The sequence below is a fragment of the Phyllostomus discolor genome, chromosome 2 (assembly GCF_004126475.2).
Source record: "Phyllostomus discolor isolate MPI-MPIP mPhyDis1 chromosome 2, mPhyDis1.pri.v3, whole genome shotgun sequence".
NCBI lineage: Eukaryota > Metazoa > Chordata > Mammalia > Chiroptera > Phyllostomidae > Phyllostomus > Phyllostomus discolor.
In genome coordinates this window covers 35,637,783-35,656,899 of record NC_040904.2, presented here as the reverse complement: position 1 = coordinate 35,656,899, position 19,117 = coordinate 35,637,783, and the positions used below count along the sequence as shown (strand labels likewise).

Genomic DNA, 19,117 nt, shown 5'->3' with positions numbered 1-19,117 from the left:
GGGACAAAAAAAATGCCCATTGGTAAGGCAGTCATGGTGAATAAAAAGTTAGAAGCAGGTACCATCACACAGATGAAGACCTAGCTTAATGGATTGCAAACAGCAGGTAGCAGAACCTTAGTCACAGGTAAGGAAGGCTCAGGGGCCCATTCCCAGTCAACATATCTATTTACCAGGAAACCAGCAGATCTCCACTTACCAACTAGAGAACAACGAGATAAGAATTGACCCTCAGAAGCCAAGTAGAATTCAAATTATCTGTGACTTGTTGCATCTCCAAAATCCAGGTCTTTAAAAACCTACTTTATGTCCTTGTGCTCTCACGAGGTAAGGTGGGATCTTTCTATGGCTATAGCTGTACTATTGCTCCACTGCGTTAGCTTTGAGAAAGAACTGCTAGAGGCCAGTAATTAGGAGGAGCCACAAAAGATAAGGGCGAAAAATAGTTTTTGCATTCATTATATTTTTAAGTATTTGTTTGCAGACCTGACAAGTCATACGCAACTATAAGAAGAAAAAATAAAGTCCTGACAAATTGGCAAAAGATTGTAAGTATTCAAAATAGATAAACAAGAGTCATAATGTGTTTGAAAGGAAATTATATATGCTAATTATAAAGAAAAAAGGAAAGAAATTGGGAAAAATGTGAAAAGGGCCAAGCAAAGGATAGGGAAAGCAAAAAGAGAAGAGAACAATAAGCAGGGTAAAAGCAGGAAGTAGAAAAAGAGAGACAAAGAGAAAAGAAACATATCTTTCCTTCTCCCCTATAACCATTGGTGACCCTCTGGATTTGCTACCACAAGGCTTTAGTAAACATGGCTGCAGCCAACAGATAGAGAAGGGGTGTCCTCAGTATTCCTTCGTTGTGCCCAACAGGTCTGTCCATCCAGCATGACGTTCATTCACCCAGCTGATGACCATGTGACACAACAGATGGAGGATGGAGCAGTCCTCAGAACTAGATAGATGATAGATGATAGATGGGTAGATGGATAGATGAGAGAGAGAGAGAGAGAGAGAGAGAGAGAGAGATACCACTAATACAATGCTAAATTCTGAGTCACCAAGTTCCCCAGGTGAAAAATAAATCAGTGTACTTCCTATACATTGTTAGGAGTAAAATATACAGATTTCAATCCTTTAATATTTCAGACTACATATAGTGCTCATGAACTGATGTGTTATATAGAAAGAGAGTACTTGGGCTTTGAGACACCTGTCTGCAAAGTTGTTGGGTTTATTATTTCTTACATAAACTCACTTGCATCAGCCATAATAGTCACACCTAGTAATAGTGAATATTTATTTTCACACCCCTATGTGTTAGTCTTTGAGTCAGCCACTTCATATATATATTTTCCTTTACTCCTCAAAATGTTCCAAAATAAAGCAATCCTTATCTTCCTTTATGAATAAGGAAATTGAGTCATAGAGATATAAATAGCTTGATGTAAAGCTGGAATTCGTATCTGGGCCCTCTGACTATACGGCCTATGCTCTGAATCACTCCACTGCCTGACTCCACCACAGGATGCTGCCTTCTGCTCTGATGTACTCAACAGTATCCTGTATTCATACAGAACTTAAAAATATATAAATGGTCTTTTTAGGCTTTGACTCATTTGATCCTTACAACTACTCTATGAAACAGGCAAGGTTCATGTCTTTCCCATTTTATAGGTAAAATCATGTGACTCAGCCAGATTAAGCAACTTCACAGCTTCCAGCAATCATTAATACACGACAAAGTTAGAACCTACATGTACATCATCCACCTCAAGTCCCGTGCACTCTCCACTTCATCAAACTCTTTTCCATCTTACATCTTCTAGGAACAAGCAAGATTTGTCTTCATAGTGCTAAATGACTTGTTGAGGAGTACAAAATAATAATAATAATAACAATAATAAGGATCAGAGAGAGATATAATGCTTGTCAATTGCCTTAAATTATTGTCTTCTCCCACCCCCTGCTATCTCATTAAACAACAATCCCTACAGAATAAGGAACTATAAATTTGCCTATTATGCACTTGACAAAGATTTTTGTTGAAAGCATTGCTTGAAGATCCAGAATTTAACCATATACCAGTGACCGCTATACTTAATTGGAGGAATGTTAAATCTAAGGATTTGGAATCACCATTTAATCATAACTAGCTTGAACACCAAATGTGGTTTTCAAGATACTTCCAATGTTCTGATTTTGTTTGATAAACAGTGAACTAAAAACGAAAGACAAGTTTTGCTTATGTTACAATTTCCTCCTTCAGTGCTCCTTGTCTCTTTCTATATCTTACTTTGAGTTCTTATTTCATTTTATTTGCTTAGAGGTTCTTTGATGGAGCTTTTCGCATGTGGTCTTGGGGCCTCTCCACTGCACTGTCCCAGATCCCTGCCCACATCAAACTTTCTGTTTCCTGCTGATTACTTTTTTAAGCCCTAAATCCTCAGCCTTCTCAACACCACTCACTCCCCCCTTTGTGGTCCTGCTCCAACAAACCTGACTTCAAAGCAACAGGTTGTTCCCCAAAGACATTTGGTGAAATCCCCAATGCAATGATACTTGGAGGTGGGACACTTGGGATGTGAGGTCCTGAGGGTGGAGCCCTGATCAATGTGATTAGTGCCTTTGTGAAAGAGATCCCAAGGACGTTCTCTCCCCATTCTGCTATGTTCTTACGTGGCAAGAAGACGGCTGTCTAAGAAGCAGAAAGTGGGCCCTCTCCAGACACAGAATTTGCCTTGATCATTGGCTTCCCAGCCTCTAAAAGTATGAGGAAAATTTCTGTTGTTTAAGCTGCCCAATATTTGGTATTTTTGTTTTAACAGTTTGAATGGACTGACAAGTACCATATATAGCTACCTTCTTTCTCACACTTAGGTCCCTATCCAGGCATTTCTCTCTCCTTCTCTTAAGCCAGTGACATAGCTACCATGTTACTGCCAGACATAGTTTGGACACAAGGTGCTCAGATGACCATTTCAGGTCCCACAAGATCCTCTCCTCTCTGGGCTTCCTGTTGAGATATGCCACACACCCCAGTGCACTCTAAGTCTGGAGATACCATTGATGCCCCTGTCTGTGCAAAGCTCACGCCAACTCCTCTGCTTTTGAGGGTGGTCTTCCATACCACCATCATTGTTCCTTTCTCCCTCATCCTCATCCTCCACCCAGGGAGGACAGGTTTCTTTCTACCTTCTTGCCCATGAGGTAGGCAGATCACCTCTCTTAGGTCCAGGGCTTCCCACCTCAGCCCAGAACTTCTCTAAACACTTGGGGGCCAAGGCTCCCCGAGGAAGTACTAACCAATGCCTGCCAGACTCCTGGCAACTGGCAGAATTCCTGTGGATCTTTTCCTCAGTAATCACCCCTGTTCCTAGACTGAGAAGTACTATTTGAAAAATTTAAATGAAATAGACAGATAAATGCATGGATAGATAATTGCATGAATGATAGATTATAATAGATAGATAATAGTTAGATAGGTAACACAGACAGACAGATGACAGATAAACCAAAAAAATAAATATTTGCTTCTTTGCCTCAGGAGCAAATTTGTACACTGAGGTCCCACAGACAGAGGAACATCTGATCAGAATCCTCTTGCATTCCCCCAAATACCCACCCCCAACCTCTTCTCTCACAAACAGATTGGATATGGGCAGTTTGTCAGAAAGCAGCTTGGCTAGAGAGCCAATGCAGGAATAGAATAAAAGAATGTTTATAAAGAAAGAAGACAATACTTCCAGAGAGTCAAGTACAACTAACTTTCACTCCCATTTCCTCCTTTCCACCTGCAGCACAAAGCACACATAATGAAGTCCTTTCTCGAAGAGAATGACTGTTACAGGAAAAGAAACATAAGAAACCATTTGTCACCAGCGTCATGCACTGCAATCTTTATTGTCTTATTTTATTTATTGTAATCAGATCAACAAAGTTTCACTACATGATCCAGTGGATATTATTTTATTTTATAGAATCATCCTTTCTTGTGATTGTGTGGAATGACATACACCTGATGCTGTCAAAGCTGGGGGCTGAGAAGCAATAAGAATAAGGCCCCATTGTTCAGAGGGGAACTACAGCAATTCTCTCCTTCCAGTGTTTTCATAAGTCGGGTTAGAATAGGTGAGGATTAAACAACAGAAAACCTAGTCATGTACACGAAACCCCTGAAACAACATTCAATACATTTTCTTAAAATATTTTGTCAGCATGGTAATTAAAGAGTACCCTCGAGACTGTAAGCACTTGGCCATTTCTTCATGAAAAAGGTCAGCACAAATAAAGGTACATGACTTCCATTTCTCTTTCGGTGTACTGATTCTCTCTTCCCCACCACGGGACTCAGAGACTAGCTCACCTGATTTCTTCACAGCAACCCTGGCTCTAGTATTTTAACAACAAAATCACTAGTGCAGATATGTGTGTGTGTCTGTTAGAGAGAGATGGAGAATGACAGAGGGAGAGAGAATGTATTTGGGAACTGGCATGTTCATCTAAAGAATTTTATTCTTCATCTTTATTTTTGGTAACATCATTTCCATTACAAAAACAGTACACTGGCATAAGTTTCAAACATCCAAACTTGCTAATAGTATTCTAAAAAGGGACAATGGCAGGATCAGAGAGAGAATGCCTCTTGCTCCAAATACAATTTTGCATTTTGAAATATGATTTACTCTCTGGATTGCAGCCAGGCAATTACCATTCACAAATATTTCAAGTGGGAAAAATAAAGTGGTTGCTACTAGCCCCTTAATTTGGAATTGCTGCTAACAGATTTTACATATCAACTTTTCTGCCATTCCTTTTTTAAAAAAAATACAATAAAATCTTAATATTTCTGCATTCCAGACCTTACTGTCAGCTCTGCTGATGCTTGAGACAAAACTGTGTGAGTGGCTCCCTCTGGTGCTGCTGCTAGTATTAGTTCCTTTTTTTTTTTTTAATTCACAGCCATAGGTGTAAGCCAGATTATTTTAGAAAGGTAAGTGAAGCCCTCAAGCCCTGTATTACAGGAAATGTCTCCTGGGATAGAATTCCACCTGGAATGAAAATAGATAGAGGTGACGTCGTTCATGATATAAGAACAGACATAAATTCTTCTTTGGTTTTTTTTCTTCATTTCATGTACACCAAAGGGGATCTACAAAAGGTAAAAGACAGGTCATGTCCACTAAACCTCGGACAGAATTCCCCATTCTTGTTGCTGAAGACGCTAATGCCTCAAGAAACTATTTAAGTACTTCTAATGGACCTCACGTGGCCATCAGTCACCAGCCCAGGACTCCACTTTGACCGGTGGCCTACCCAACAGTGACGAGAGCAAAAGTGGGGTCATAAATAGTCTGTTGCAAGGGACAACTGAAGGGTCCAGAACAGCATCTCCGAATGGCAGTGGCAAGGCAGCTGGCCAGATGTCCTCCATGGCTGCGATCCATAGCTGTCTCTGACAACCACTCTTTTCCGTATCAGCCCTACCCACATGTTTGAAATTTAGGCTTCTAGCACAGTCACCACAGGATGAAGCCTCAGTGATTAGTCTAGGGCAATCTGCAGGCTCTCCCATGCTGATGTCATCCTCCTTTCTGCCCATGGGGCAGGACATCCTCCCCGATCCATCTTTCCAAAGCACAGCATAGTCTCCACCACCAGCCAGAATGTTAATGCATTATCACTCTGTACACTGAGAAAACAAGTGACCATATGTAGCCTATGCCAGTGGAGCTGTAACTGTGAAGAACAATGGCTCTGAGTCAACAACAGAATTAAATAACTCCCTCTTGTGAAGCTCTTCTGAATATTTTAAGTGTTGCCTTGAAAGTGTGGGATTATGTGCAAGCGTAAACATTAGCTTAATGCAACTTTTTGGTTCAGAATATGCCGGAGTTTAAAAAAGAGAATTGAAATGCAGAAAATAACTTTGGGGATAAATTTAATTTTTTTCAAGTGTGATTAAAACATGATTGAAGAGGCATACTTTATGTATAATTAAAGTTGCTTTGTAATTAAGAGATTTAAGCATGTATAGAAAATGATACAGCTTAGTTTGGAGATTTTACAAAGGCTCCTATTAAACACTCACTTCCTTGCAAGCCTATGACTCAAATGTTTTCATTCTAATGCTGATAGAGTCCGTGAATTTTTTGAAAAGCTGTCAATTTCACCATTTCTAAATGACTTATGCTTCTTTTATGTGTTAGAAAAATAAAAAGAGCCCTATCTTTCCTGCATTAGCCAAAACAGGGGTGTAGAATATTCTATATCTAATTTCAGAGGCTCCGAAGGCTTCCCAGCATGTCTGAGACATGGTTTGGCTTATCTTTTTCTTCTCTACTGTGTCTAGCACCATGTCTGACCTAGTACATAAAAAAGGTGTGATAAATGGCTATCATTGAGTGTACACGTGTGGACGGCTATCATGGTCATAAGAACCCTTCTGGACATTCTTTATGTGCCTGGCCAACATGCTATTATACATCGTCTCATTTAATTCCACAGCAGCCCTACGAGGTGGACATTATCAACCCTACTGAACAGATACGTAACCTAAATCAAAGAAGAAGATTACATAGAATCACACATTTTACTACTAGCATAACAACAGGGTGAGCTTTTGGGCTAAAGAATGAGGCAGAACAAACTTGTTTTCTCAGTCTTGTTAATTTTTTAGCCCCCTTTCTCACCCTCTAGTTTCTCAATCTCCAAACCTCCTCAGAGGTAGTCTCTTGGTCTCTCTTTAAGGCCCTAGAGCGTCCTTCTGGTAAGCACCTAGCAGGAACCAGGTCTTCATTTCACAATGGTCCTGGCTGAAACTGATCTCTCTGGCCTTCCCCATCAATTTCTGTTTCATTCATATTAGCCAAGTATCACACGGGGGAGGGAAAAATTCACAAGAATGTATTTGTATAAGAGTGTCGGCTGCTGACATTCATAATTAGGAGGCTTTTGCAATAGTCCCATGGTGTGATGGAAAATAACAAATTTGGGTTCTGGTTTTAGGTACAGAAAGGGAAACAAGGAGAGAATGCAGGGAGCAGGAGGCATGGGTGTAGAGGGAAAGAAAGAATATTCATCAGGATAAGAAAAAAGTATGCTGGGTTTATTTTTCTGGTGACCACGAACACATTTCCTAGTGTCTTTCCTCTTTCTCATCTGAACAGTATATGGGATATTAACCACCTTTCTAAGAAAAGTAGTCGTTTCTTCTAATGCTTTCTCAAATCTGGCATTCACCTACAATTTCCAATTAAGTCACACAGATAGATGGACGGATGGATAGAGAGAAGATTGATATACATACACATGTATATTATTACTGTTTCGCAAGCTTGAGTATAGCAGGAAATTTAAAGGATACTGCAAACATGAAGGTACTCTTTATACACTGCATCTCCCTGATAGAGTGATTATCTCTTCCAGGGACTGTGCCTTCTTTCTGTCCTACAGCATCACCACCTCACTCTCCTTTCCTTTTCAGGGTTGCACAGTACAGGAAAAACCCCACAAGGAGAGGTGGTTCTGTGAAGTCTCATGCTTCTTTAGAGTTGTAGAGAAGACTGGTGTGGTAATGGCATTCTGAATTGAACACCAGGCCTACTCTGTGTGTATTTTCTGACTGGCAGTCATCATGAACTGATTTGTGAGAAAGTATTGATTATGACCATGTGTATGGAGTTCTACAGAAAACATGCTCACACTTCTGATTCCTTCCTTGTTCCCTGGGTGCTGGTTATTCTAGCCACTGATTTCCAAAATCAACTGCTGTTGTTACAAAGAATGGACCCAAGGAGAGTCAGGAGGGACATATTGATTTCATGTGCAATTCTGTAGAAACAGAAGGATATATCTCACTTGAAATTGCACCTCTTAGACCTTAAAAAATGGTACAGTTTTTTTTAAGTGATGAGGATGATCGCTGGGTGTTAAAAGACAAATTAGCACCAGCTAGAGCCTTAAGCAAATGAGATATTTTGATTACAAGTGTCCTATAATCAGCAGATCTGAAAAAAACTGACTGAAGCACTCTACTGAAAGGAAGGATGGGAAAGAAGATATGTTTGGGCAGATAGAGTGTTTCTGGGAGGCAAAGTGCCCAAGTTAGAAAACAATATCGGGAGCAAGCTATGGTAAGAAGATCTCCTCATTCAGAGACAAAAAGTCAAGTGATCTCTAATGAATTTGGGATCAACCAGTGGCATTACTAGGTATTGTGCTCAGAAAGTTTTATTGTTCATTTTAAATAATTTGTTTTCTGGTGAAAATGATTCTTTTCTGGTATGAGTAATATGAACCAGTTTTTGCAAGGACCTGTTTTACTCAGGGTAAATAGATAATTGATATTTCTGATCTGCAGAGGTTCTAAGCCAAAATACTCAACACAGAGTGAGAAACACCTACCTTCTCAATGAGCACCTTCTTTTTCCTGACAACAGTTATTCCTTAATGTGAGTTGTTTTATTTATTTTTTACTTTTTAAAAACTCTAGAATGACCAATTACATATGGTACATGTCCTATTCTTAATTTTTATTGCTTTTGTTCAAGCTATGCTTTGCTTTCACTTTTCCATTTATCCATAACCCAATGTCCTTCCAGTAACACTTTCTTTCAGTCACCCTTCCTAAAAGTAAAATTTCATTCTTTATAAGTTCTGGCAATTATTTTTGTACTGCTAAACTAATAATTCTATAATCACAAATATACATCACATTGGGTGCTGATATATGTCTTACTGCCCTGAATGTAAAATTGACATCATGAAGGCATTACACAAAGATTGAGATATTCTGGATCAAGTTCCATCATTGTGTAAACCAAGCAAGTCATGTCTTGTCTCAGCCTGTTTTGTCCCCTGGAGACTGAGAAGGTTGACCTGTAATTGTCTAAGAAATCATTATAACCCTTTCAACTCTCAGCTGAAAATACCACTGGATATTTATTGAGAAAAATTTAAGTGAATTATTTCTTTTTGCAACATGTTTTACAGATTATCTGGAATCGAAAATTGTGATTTTTATCATCAGTCACTAAAATGTGATTGCAACGTGAACATAATCTCAACACACTATTTAGTAGTCTAAGATTCCAAGCCATTAAGTAAAATTTCTCATCTTAAATACTATTATCTTAATATTTTTCTTATAGACAAAGTGACCTAAGGAGAGGATTAAAATAATTTAATTAATTATTCAATAAAATTCTACATACTTGCAGCAATATTATATCTGCATCTTATGGATTTCTATACTTTAATTGTATTAAAAAGATCTCTGAGAATATATGGTAAAAAAAAGGAAAGGTTTTCTTCATGCTCTATAAATCAACTCACTTTATGGCCAAATAGGTAGGTGAGAGGGAACACAGTGTTTTCTTTGCGGTGACTGCAGCCACAATGAGAGAAAGGAGAGCGGCATGCCTCTGGAGAGCTTGTTATTCATCAGAAAGTAAGTACCCAGCTTTCTGGCCACTTAAGAGCAGTAGCAATTTTCAAATACAATACAGAGAAGAAACACTGTTGTCTGTGGAATTGCACAGTAAGAACTGTCAAGAAATATCCACAAATACTAGCATCTGACCGATACAGTCCAAGACTCCTCCTTGTTTATTCATATCTTTTTAAAAAATCAGCGGTATGTGGTTGAGTAATGATAAATCAAAACAAAAAAAACTTCATTTTTATCTGCCAGTTTTCTCTAGCTTTTTACTGATGACTCTTTTTCAGCAGAACATTTATATATAGTGATAGTTAATTCCTTGTGGAAGTCTTTTTTTCTTTCTTAATGGAAAATGCATTTTCTCCTTGCTTCTTCCCACTTTTGCATTCTTTTTTGGCTTTGATGCGTTCAGTAATCTTTCTCATCTGGTGTATTTGAAGAAAAGTGTCCTAAGCCCTACCTGTTCTGTTGAGTCTTCTGCATCACTTACAGTTCTTTAAAACACAAATAAGATATTTATGTGTAAGCCTCAAAAAAACTATAAAGTCTAAAAGCTATACAATATACAATAAATCTTAAAGTTATATGTAAGGTTGGGCTAATGTAAGTTTAGAGTTGTGAATATAAGAAACAGTTCATTCTTGTATTACTATTTATTAATTATTTTATTATTTTCTATATGGACAATTATAATTATTTTATTATTTTCTATATGGACAATTACTTTTGCCCCTCCCTGTAATATACATTATTTATCTTAAGATTATCATTTAAAGTAACACCTATTATTACAGTTATATAAAACAAGCTTAACTATATTATTATAATGAAAATTCTTTACTACTGATTATCTTTACCCAAAACAGTTCTGAGAGCCAAAAGACATGTTTAAATTCAATTAGTTCAAAGACACATTTTAATCAGAAACCAAGGCTCAGAGAGATGATGTACATTACAGGAAATGACAAGAATAGTTATTAGAAGAGTCCGCTCTACAAATATAGGTCTTTGGATGCCTGGTCTTGTGCTTTTTTCATCCCACCATATCTATTTAGAAGACTGACTACATTTTATACACTGCAAACTGGGAGTGTGTGTAGAGAAGAAAAATGGATAGAATTAGATTATAATCATACTGTCTAAGAATTGTGTAGTGACTTCTCTTATACAAGTGTTCACAGATTAAATAGTCAGTTGATTAATAAACATGACTGAATTAGCTAGATTAAGAAATGAGTGCACGTCTGATGAACATTTTTTTCCAACATTAACATCTCTGCAGTCAGGATGTGTTGTATAACCCCTTAAAGCCCAGCAGCAATGGAGCCACAGTTGCCACTGACCCTGCAAGGAAACATTGGGTGTATTCCTCTTGCCACAGCCAGACAACCACCACTCCTGATTTTTCAGAACAATCAAGAAAGGAATATGGCCTTGGCTGGCATAGCTCAGTGGATTGAGTGTGGGCTTTGAACCAAACTGTTGCAGGTTCGATTCCCAGTCAGGGTACATGCCTGGGTTGCAGGCCATGACCCCCAGCAACAGCATATTGATGTTTCTCTCTCTCTCTCTTTCTCCCTCCATTTCCTTTCTAAAGATAGATGAATAAAATCTTTAAAATATATATATTTTTTTTTAAAAAGTAAGGAATATGAAATACTGTTGTTGATTGAAAATTTTTCAATTGTCACCTTCTAATAAGATCAAGACACCAGCATCAAACCTTGCAGAAGGTACCAGGTGCTCAGAATGAAATCCTGAAGAAATTCTGGAACAGACTTAAGAAATGGTACATCACCAATGCACAGAGACTATTGTCCAGAAAAACACAAATACAGATGGCTCTGAGTCAAAAAAAGAAATTATTCAGAAGAGTGAGAACCTGAATAGAATACAATTTTTTGAGTTCTCTTTTAGAATATGTGCTGCCAAAGCAAGTGGCTTTTTGAAGTCTCAGAGCAATGTATCTGTTCATATTATACTTTTCTACATGTAAGAGATTGATACATTAGAGAAATCTACATCTATTTAAGTCTAATGGCTTTTTATTAAACTATAAAATAAAAATTTTAACTGGTAGAAAACACTGTGTAATGATTTAATTTCAGTGCTTCTTCTTTCTAAAGTGTACATAAACTAATGATGCGCCCTGTAATCAATGGTCCCTCAGTTTGGGGGTAAATATGGTATATTAAAAATATGATTAAACATTTATTCCATGAGAGAGGCTTCAGGAACTTACAACACCTAGGGTTAGTGCTGTGAACCAAATTATCTCAGAGTGGATTGTTGAATACAAGGTATTGCATAGGTCCAAAAATGTTGTTCAGAAAGATGTTCAGAAAACATACTTCCCAGGAAGTCTTCACTTGATACAAGAGTGCCCACTAAAATGTGCATCTATTTAAAACCCAACTCTACTATGTTTTCACTTTCAAATATACCTTCCATTAAAGCAAAGGAGAAGCATCAGTTTCTGACTCCACAGAACGGAATCACTAATTATCATTTTAAGCATGATTCAGAAATCACACTTGCCCCACCACCCTACCCTAGGCAAGGATTCCAGGTCAGAGGTGGTTTCTGTGATGCAAACAGCTCCAGGCATGGAGCCTGAGAAAACAGCACTGACTAGAAGGATGAGAGCTCTAAAAATGTGGTCTGAAATGCTGATAGTAAAGCCATGAGAGAGCCAAAGTCCATCACAAAATTTGCTTTGAGACAAACTGGTATCAAATCCATTCTTTTCTGCTTCATGTTTCTTTTACAATATGGCTTTCATGTTAAAGTTTATTTGCCCCTTTGTACTGGATAGAAAGTTTTTTGGTAGAAGGGAAGTTATTGAAATTCTAAAGCTAGAGGAAAAAGTTGGAAAAACAATTGCTCTCTGATCCTAGAGCAAAATATGTATAGTGAATTCATCTTATTTATACTCTCACCACCTTCCCTGCCTGAGTTTCCATCTGCCTGCAAAGTACAACATGTATCTCCATCAAAGTGGTCAAGTACCACTGGTATATTTTTTCCCTGAAATCCCACTGTACATGCCAATGGGAACATAACTCAGTATTTTATAGCACACAGTGTTGTCTAATTTCTGAACATATATTCATTCAGGAAAATGACATGTATTGAGTGATATATGACAGCCTTCATTTGTTCGCATATGCATATATACATGTAAGTATATATTCTTCTTCCTTCCAAAAATATCTTGAAGCAGCTTATGATAAAAATCTCAAATACAATGAAATCTTGAAGCAAAGTTTAAGTTAAAAATGGATTCAGATAATGAAGTAAGGTAAAAGGAAATAGTTAAAGGCCCCTTTTTCAACTGAACACAGAATTGGCTGTGATTCCATGAAGTCGAATAAAAGAAATGGAAATAAATCTTCCTTTGTTAAAAAAAAAAAAGACTAAACATTCCATGAGAGATATTCAGTGCCTTAGATCCTCCAAGTAAACAGTTATCAAAAGTAGAAGGGTAATTTGAATTTGGGCATAAATGAGATTAAGTCCTTCTTCGTGACAACAATGACAAAAGGGCTCAGTCATTTCTCACATTACTCCTGAATGATGCTTGTAAGATCACATGACAAACACAGATGAGGTAGTCAGCTAGGAAGGAGGACATGTTCTGGTTTATCTATGGTGGTCACATGATGTAGCTCTAAGTTGAAAAGGTAGGATTTTGGATTTAGACATGTAACATAGTTTAATGTTTTTAATTACTCTCTCCAAAGACCATTCCTACATTTTCTCATTCTCCAGATATCATTTTTTTAAAAATCTCTGGGACATCATGAGAGCAGTCATTCTACATCAGAAGCATATAGCCTGATGCGTACGGTTTATGTCCAGAGTTCAAAGACCATTTAATTTGTGTATGTGTGTGCACACATGCATTTGATTATAATGTAGGCATTTCATATTCTAAGAAATTTGATGAGGACCTAACACCACATTGCGGCACACCAGGTTAGGTACCCCAGATTGCAGCTATTGCCTCGTCCCACCCAGTTCATAAGAGTTCCCATTTTGTTTAAGTGTGAAATGGCTATGTCCACAGACAGCAGACCTCTCCTCCAACCCAGGGGAAAGGCCATGATGTGATTAATCAAAAACCGGTGATGGAATGTATTTTCTTTGCCAGTGATTAGGAGTGGGATGGGTCATAGTGACAGTCCATCAGGCATAAAGGAAAGATGGATGTTACGTTTTGGGAAATTTTTCTTCCCATTGCCATGAGACAAAAAAAAACTGCCTCTCATCTTTTTGCTTTGAGTGGGACTATTAGAAGATGTTATGTTTGGTTCTGTGGTAAACATATTACCTTCTTTCTAAAATGGGGAGCCAACAGAATTCTAGCACAACTGTCTCAGAGTCCTGACATCCTTGAACTGCTGAGTTACCTAGCCCTGGCCCAGCACACTGCCAGAATCCCTGTTCTGAAAGAAAATGAAAGTGTTTACTGCTTAGGCCTATAACTTCATACTCTGTTATTCACAAACTAAACATTCTTAATAGACAACATACCTTATATTTCTATATTCTACACAAAACTGAGAAAAATTGTCAATCAACAAACTCATAGAGAATGAAAAGCAATGCTAAAAAATTTAAAAAGCAAAAAAACAACTTTGTATTGAATCACACCAGATCATTTACCATCACAGCAATGTTGATACGACTTTGTAAAGTAGAATTCTTCCCTCTAATGGTATCCAATAGGACTTTTTTACCACACTGATACAAATAACTGAGCAACCTAATTTAAAGTTACTATAGCCCATGCTAAGACATCTGTACAAGAAACCATTATTTAACCTAATGCCATCACAAGCATTTGTTGCCTTTCTAAATACAAGCATTACAAAGTATGAAAACACTAGATCTGCATTTTTATCTCCTTTGACAACATTTCTAATGATTGACTACCATCTAATACATATGAATAGCAAAGCTACTGATTTATTCATTGGACTAGAGAAGATGAGGTGCTTCCATTTATACACACACACACACACACACATACGCATATGCATGTGTATATGTACACACATATATATGCATACACATATGTACATATATGTACACACACATATATACACACACATGTAAAAGCAAAATGGCTCCATTCTACCTAGCTATTTTCCAAGTAAAATGCCATCTAGAGGGGGGAAAATCACAGTGTTATCACAATTGTTTTAATCACTAATTTAGCATGTGAAAAAAGTATATCTACATTCTATTTTGACTATTTATTTACTTTTTCTCTTCTTTAAAGTATTTAGGTAAATTTTACACATTCATTTATCTTGTCTTAGTGGCCAAACACTTCTAGTTTTCAAACACAAATTCACTTCTTGTTCTTTTTTCAGATTCTGATTTTCTTCAAGGTAGTGGAGAAAAGTACATTTCCACAACTTCTCTTGTAGCTACAAGTGGCCATCTGACTGTTCTGGAAGTGATAGGAGAATAGAAGTCTATGAGGAAAATATCCACATTTTTAAAAAAGACAAATTGCTCAAGAAAAAGGCTTGTTTGGCCCTTTCCTGTCCTTCTTTTCTTCCTTTTTTTATTTTTTAAAAACAATTTTGTAAAGTTCTCTACCATTTATTAAGCAAAAAAAAAGAAAAGAAAAGGAAAGAAAGAAAGAAAAAAAGGAAGGAAGGAAGGAAGGAAGGAAGGAAGGAAGGAAGGAAGGAAAGAAGGAAGGGAGGGAGGGAAAGGAAGGAAGGAGAGTAAGGAAGTGATTAAAAGCAGGAACTGAGGGAGGAAATTGAGAAGGAAAGAAAGCCTCCCTACCCGAAGAGAAGGATCCTGCATTCCTTCATTCCCCTTACTTCCTCCCCCGCCCTCCCTCCATACCGCCCGCACTCAATCCCTACAGAAATAACCGCACGAAAGAACAACATCACAAACACACCCTTGCCCACCACCACTGCACTGCAAAGAAAAATGGGAAGTAGGAAACAGGGAACCAGAGTATCTGCTGTCAACCCAGAATGCTGTTACCTCTACAGGACATTTGGCAATGTCTATCATACTCATACTCTTGGTTGAATGAGTATGAATGGGGCATGCTACTGATATCTAGTCAGTAGAGACCACCAATGTTGCTAGACATCCTATAATGACAAAGACTTATTTGGCTCCAAATGACAATAATACCAAAGTTGAGAAATCTTGTCTTAGAATAGTCTGTTATCTTTGGGGGACGGGAAAGCTAGAATGCAGACATGATGCCAGAGGCACAACAACAATCTTGTGACTGTGAAAAGTACCAAAATGATGGAAGACTGATTTCTTGATTAAATGTTAAGCAACTGTTTTCTTGAGTTTTTATAATGTAAGATTAACCCTTATTTGCTTAATCCACTGTTAGACAGCTTTTTTTTTAATCTTCACTGGAAGATTTTTTTATTATTATTGATTTGAAAGTGAGGAAAGGGATAGAGCATGTGGAGAGAGTGGCAGGGGGAAGAGAGAGAGAAACATTCATGGATTGCCTCTCTACATGCTCCACCCAGCCCCTCAACTGGGGATCAAACACACAACCTCGGACGTGCCCTGACCAGACAGAACCCACAACCTTTTTAATATACAAGATGATGGTCCAACCAACTAAACCGCCCGACTAGGGCTGTTAGCCAGGTTTTCTATTGCCTCATAGTCAAATGTATGTTTAAATAATACATTTAATATTCACTCATGGTCTACTTTACGTTCAGACACAGGGCTAAACACTCCAAATGGAATGATAAATCGGATAAGGCTTTTGACATCTGGGAACTTACTGTCCAGTTAGTGTGCCAACCATCAAGAAATATGAAACATGGGCTACTCTTGCTATAAATAATATATTGTAGGAGCTTAGAACAAGGATACGGGAAGAAAGCAGGGAGGAAAGACCACTCTAAGGAAACAAAATGTTCTTTGGCCCTACAATCGCTCTGTGTGTGTGTGCACATGGGGGCACAGTGGCAAGTAATTCATGAGGAATATTAGCATAAGCAAAGCTCAGAAGCCTAAATGGCATGGACTATTGGGGAAAGTAGTAAATAAGAGTCTTGTGAATGGAATAATGAATAAATTAGGGAGGAGTTCCAGGTGGAAGGTGTTCAAATCTAAAAAGTTGGGGAGTCAATCTTGAAAGGAGTTGAACGCCATCAGTCTTCTGGGCTTTAGCATCCACATTATCAGGAACCACTGGCCATGGTTAATAAAAGCTATGCAAGACCCAGCTCATGTTTTAGGGGGGGAAATGAGTTTGGTGAACTGGAATCAGGGGACTCCATTTATAAATACTTAAAATATAACTGAGAAATCATAGGAATTCAAATAGGAATCTTTTCATCTACAATCTAATAAGACAGAAACAAAGATCGAACATCACTTCAGAATACTTTAAAATGTGCAAAAGTGTATTGTTGAACTGCTATGGTATCAAATCCTACTGTTAATTCCACTTATGTTTTGCTTACAAAAACCACAAATTAGTATTTGTTAGGTGGTTCCCAAAATGATTTCTTTGTATAACAGTAAAGAATACTAGAAATAAGGAATTACTCTGGTTTGCTAAAAAATGTTTCAAAAAACTGTAAACTCAGCTTAAATCTATAACTATAAACTGTATTATCTAGTTCTAGTTATTTAATTATCCTATTAAAAACCCTAAATACTTAGTTTAAGGAGATAACCACATGAAAGTAATGGAAGTGGAATAACATGTGAGAAGTTCAGAGTTGGGAGAGACTTCAGGAAGTCCGGGAAGTCACCCAGTCATGCAAAGTCATCAGGCCTTCAAACATTCTACCTGCAGCAAATAAAGTTCTCAGCCCACCTTCGGTGAGTTTATATACCATCCTCAATTTCAAAACAATCCAGGCATTTATATTTGAAAACATACTATATCTAAATATAAAAGGAAATTTTCACAAAATGAATAACTACGGAGGGAATGAAGATAAGATTGATAGAAACCACCTTGCGGGTGGCAGGAGGGGGGCTGTGGGAAGGTGGGACGGTAAAGAGGGATTCCTTTACCCCACGCTGCACGAACTGGAGTACAGAGTCTGCTGAAAGACTGACTTCCCCAGTTTCTGCTTATGTTAAGAGGATTGGAAAGACTAACTGTAGAATAGCAGGCTTACAGAAAACAGTTACTTCTTTTAATCAAACCATGTAATCAGAAGGCCTGAGTAATGATTAACTTCCACTTTCTCTGTGAATCATTCAATCACTCAGCAGTGCAGAGAGATTTAGATTCATTCTCTGCCAAGGGCACAGTAAACAATTTTTTTGTAGTTAACATTTAATATTTTAAATACTTGAATGGCTCTTGCTTCTGAGCTCATTTCAAAAAACCTAGTGTTCTGCTAGGTTGTAATGGCTGATTGAAATGCCAAGACATTTTATAGGTTTTACACTGAAACACATCCACCCACACCTTTTCTTAGTGATTTTTTTATATATGGACTTATTTATAATTAAGCACAATTAACTTTTAAATACATTTGACCCTGCATTTTTCATGAACAACATGAGAGAAAATAGACTGCTGTAGTTTCAGTAAAAAAAAAAAAAATGAAAAGAAAGATGAGTACACATTAAGTACCTGTGAAAATGCAGAGTAATAGACACAAGGTTAGCTAGCTATCTGAATTCATATTTCTTAAGTCCTACATGGATCATTATGGTCCTGGAAATGAAAAAAAAGAAGTAGTATAAATACCTTTGTGGAGGCCAACTGCTCATGATTCAGAATAATCACAAATGAATCAAATTTTAGACACATAACTTCCCTCATCTCCATAAGACACTAACAATCTCCTCTGGAATAAATTATTCCCAATTTTAAATTCACTGACGGTGGTTTTTCGTTTCTGCTCACAAAGCATTGGGCTGGACAGTCAGAAACCAGTACAGAGCGTTTTTAAACGTTTGGGCTACCACCTCTTCCCGAAGGGGTTTATTGCCTGATAATGTATAATCTAGTCGCTGCTCAACGCGGGGGATCTAGGGAGTGACATCTTGACTCGAATCACGCAGCTGTAAAAACCGCTTCGCAGGAAATGCGAGGAAGAGCAACTTTCTTACATCCCTGTCAAACTGAGAGGCAGAACCACCCCCTGAACTAGCCCACGGGCCCGGGGAGAGCGGGAGGCTGGAGGCAGCTCGTCTGAGCTCCGCCCGGGCTGCAGGCAAGGGTTTTCTTCTGGAGGCGGCATTGTTCCTCCATCTGCTCAGCCTCCGTATTTCCCAGGAAACCCTCCCCTCTCTCTCTTTTCCTTATTTCTTTGGTACCTCTCTGCCGATGGCTCGGCTCTTGGTCTCGGTGGTCCCTGGGCACAGCTCTAGGGTGAAAAGCTGCAGTGACTGGGGCGCCGCTCTAAGGCGTTGGAGGCGACTGCACTCGTCTGCCCGAGCTCGGCTGCGTGCGCGCCTCCCACTCGCTTTCTCCCCTTTTTTCCGTGTCTCTCCGGATCGGACGGGCTCTCCCGGCCTCCGATCTCCGACTCCCGCTCGCCTTTCCGGCGGTCTCTCCTCTCACCAGCTCCTTGCGCTCGGCGTGTGCAGCCCGGACACGACGCCCCCCCGCCCCCTGGCCGATACCAGGGATGGAAGGGTCAAGGCGCCGTGGGGAGGCGGGAGGAGGGGCGAGGAGAT

At 38.5% G+C, this 19,117-nt stretch overlaps 1 protein-coding gene across 1 annotated transcript in view; it reads right to left on the bottom strand.

Annotated features, from left to right (window-relative positions):
• Nucleotides 1-18,800, bottom strand: part of NLGN1 (neuroligin 1) — a 769,628-nt gene extending 750,828 nt beyond the window's left edge. Inside the window, exon 1 of the mRNA XM_036017708.1 lies at nucleotides 18,755-18,800. The gene's annotated coding sequence lies outside the window, so the exon portion shown is untranslated. The remainder of the gene's footprint in view (nucleotides 1-18,754) is intronic.
• Nucleotides 18,801-19,117: the final 317 nt, after the last annotated feature.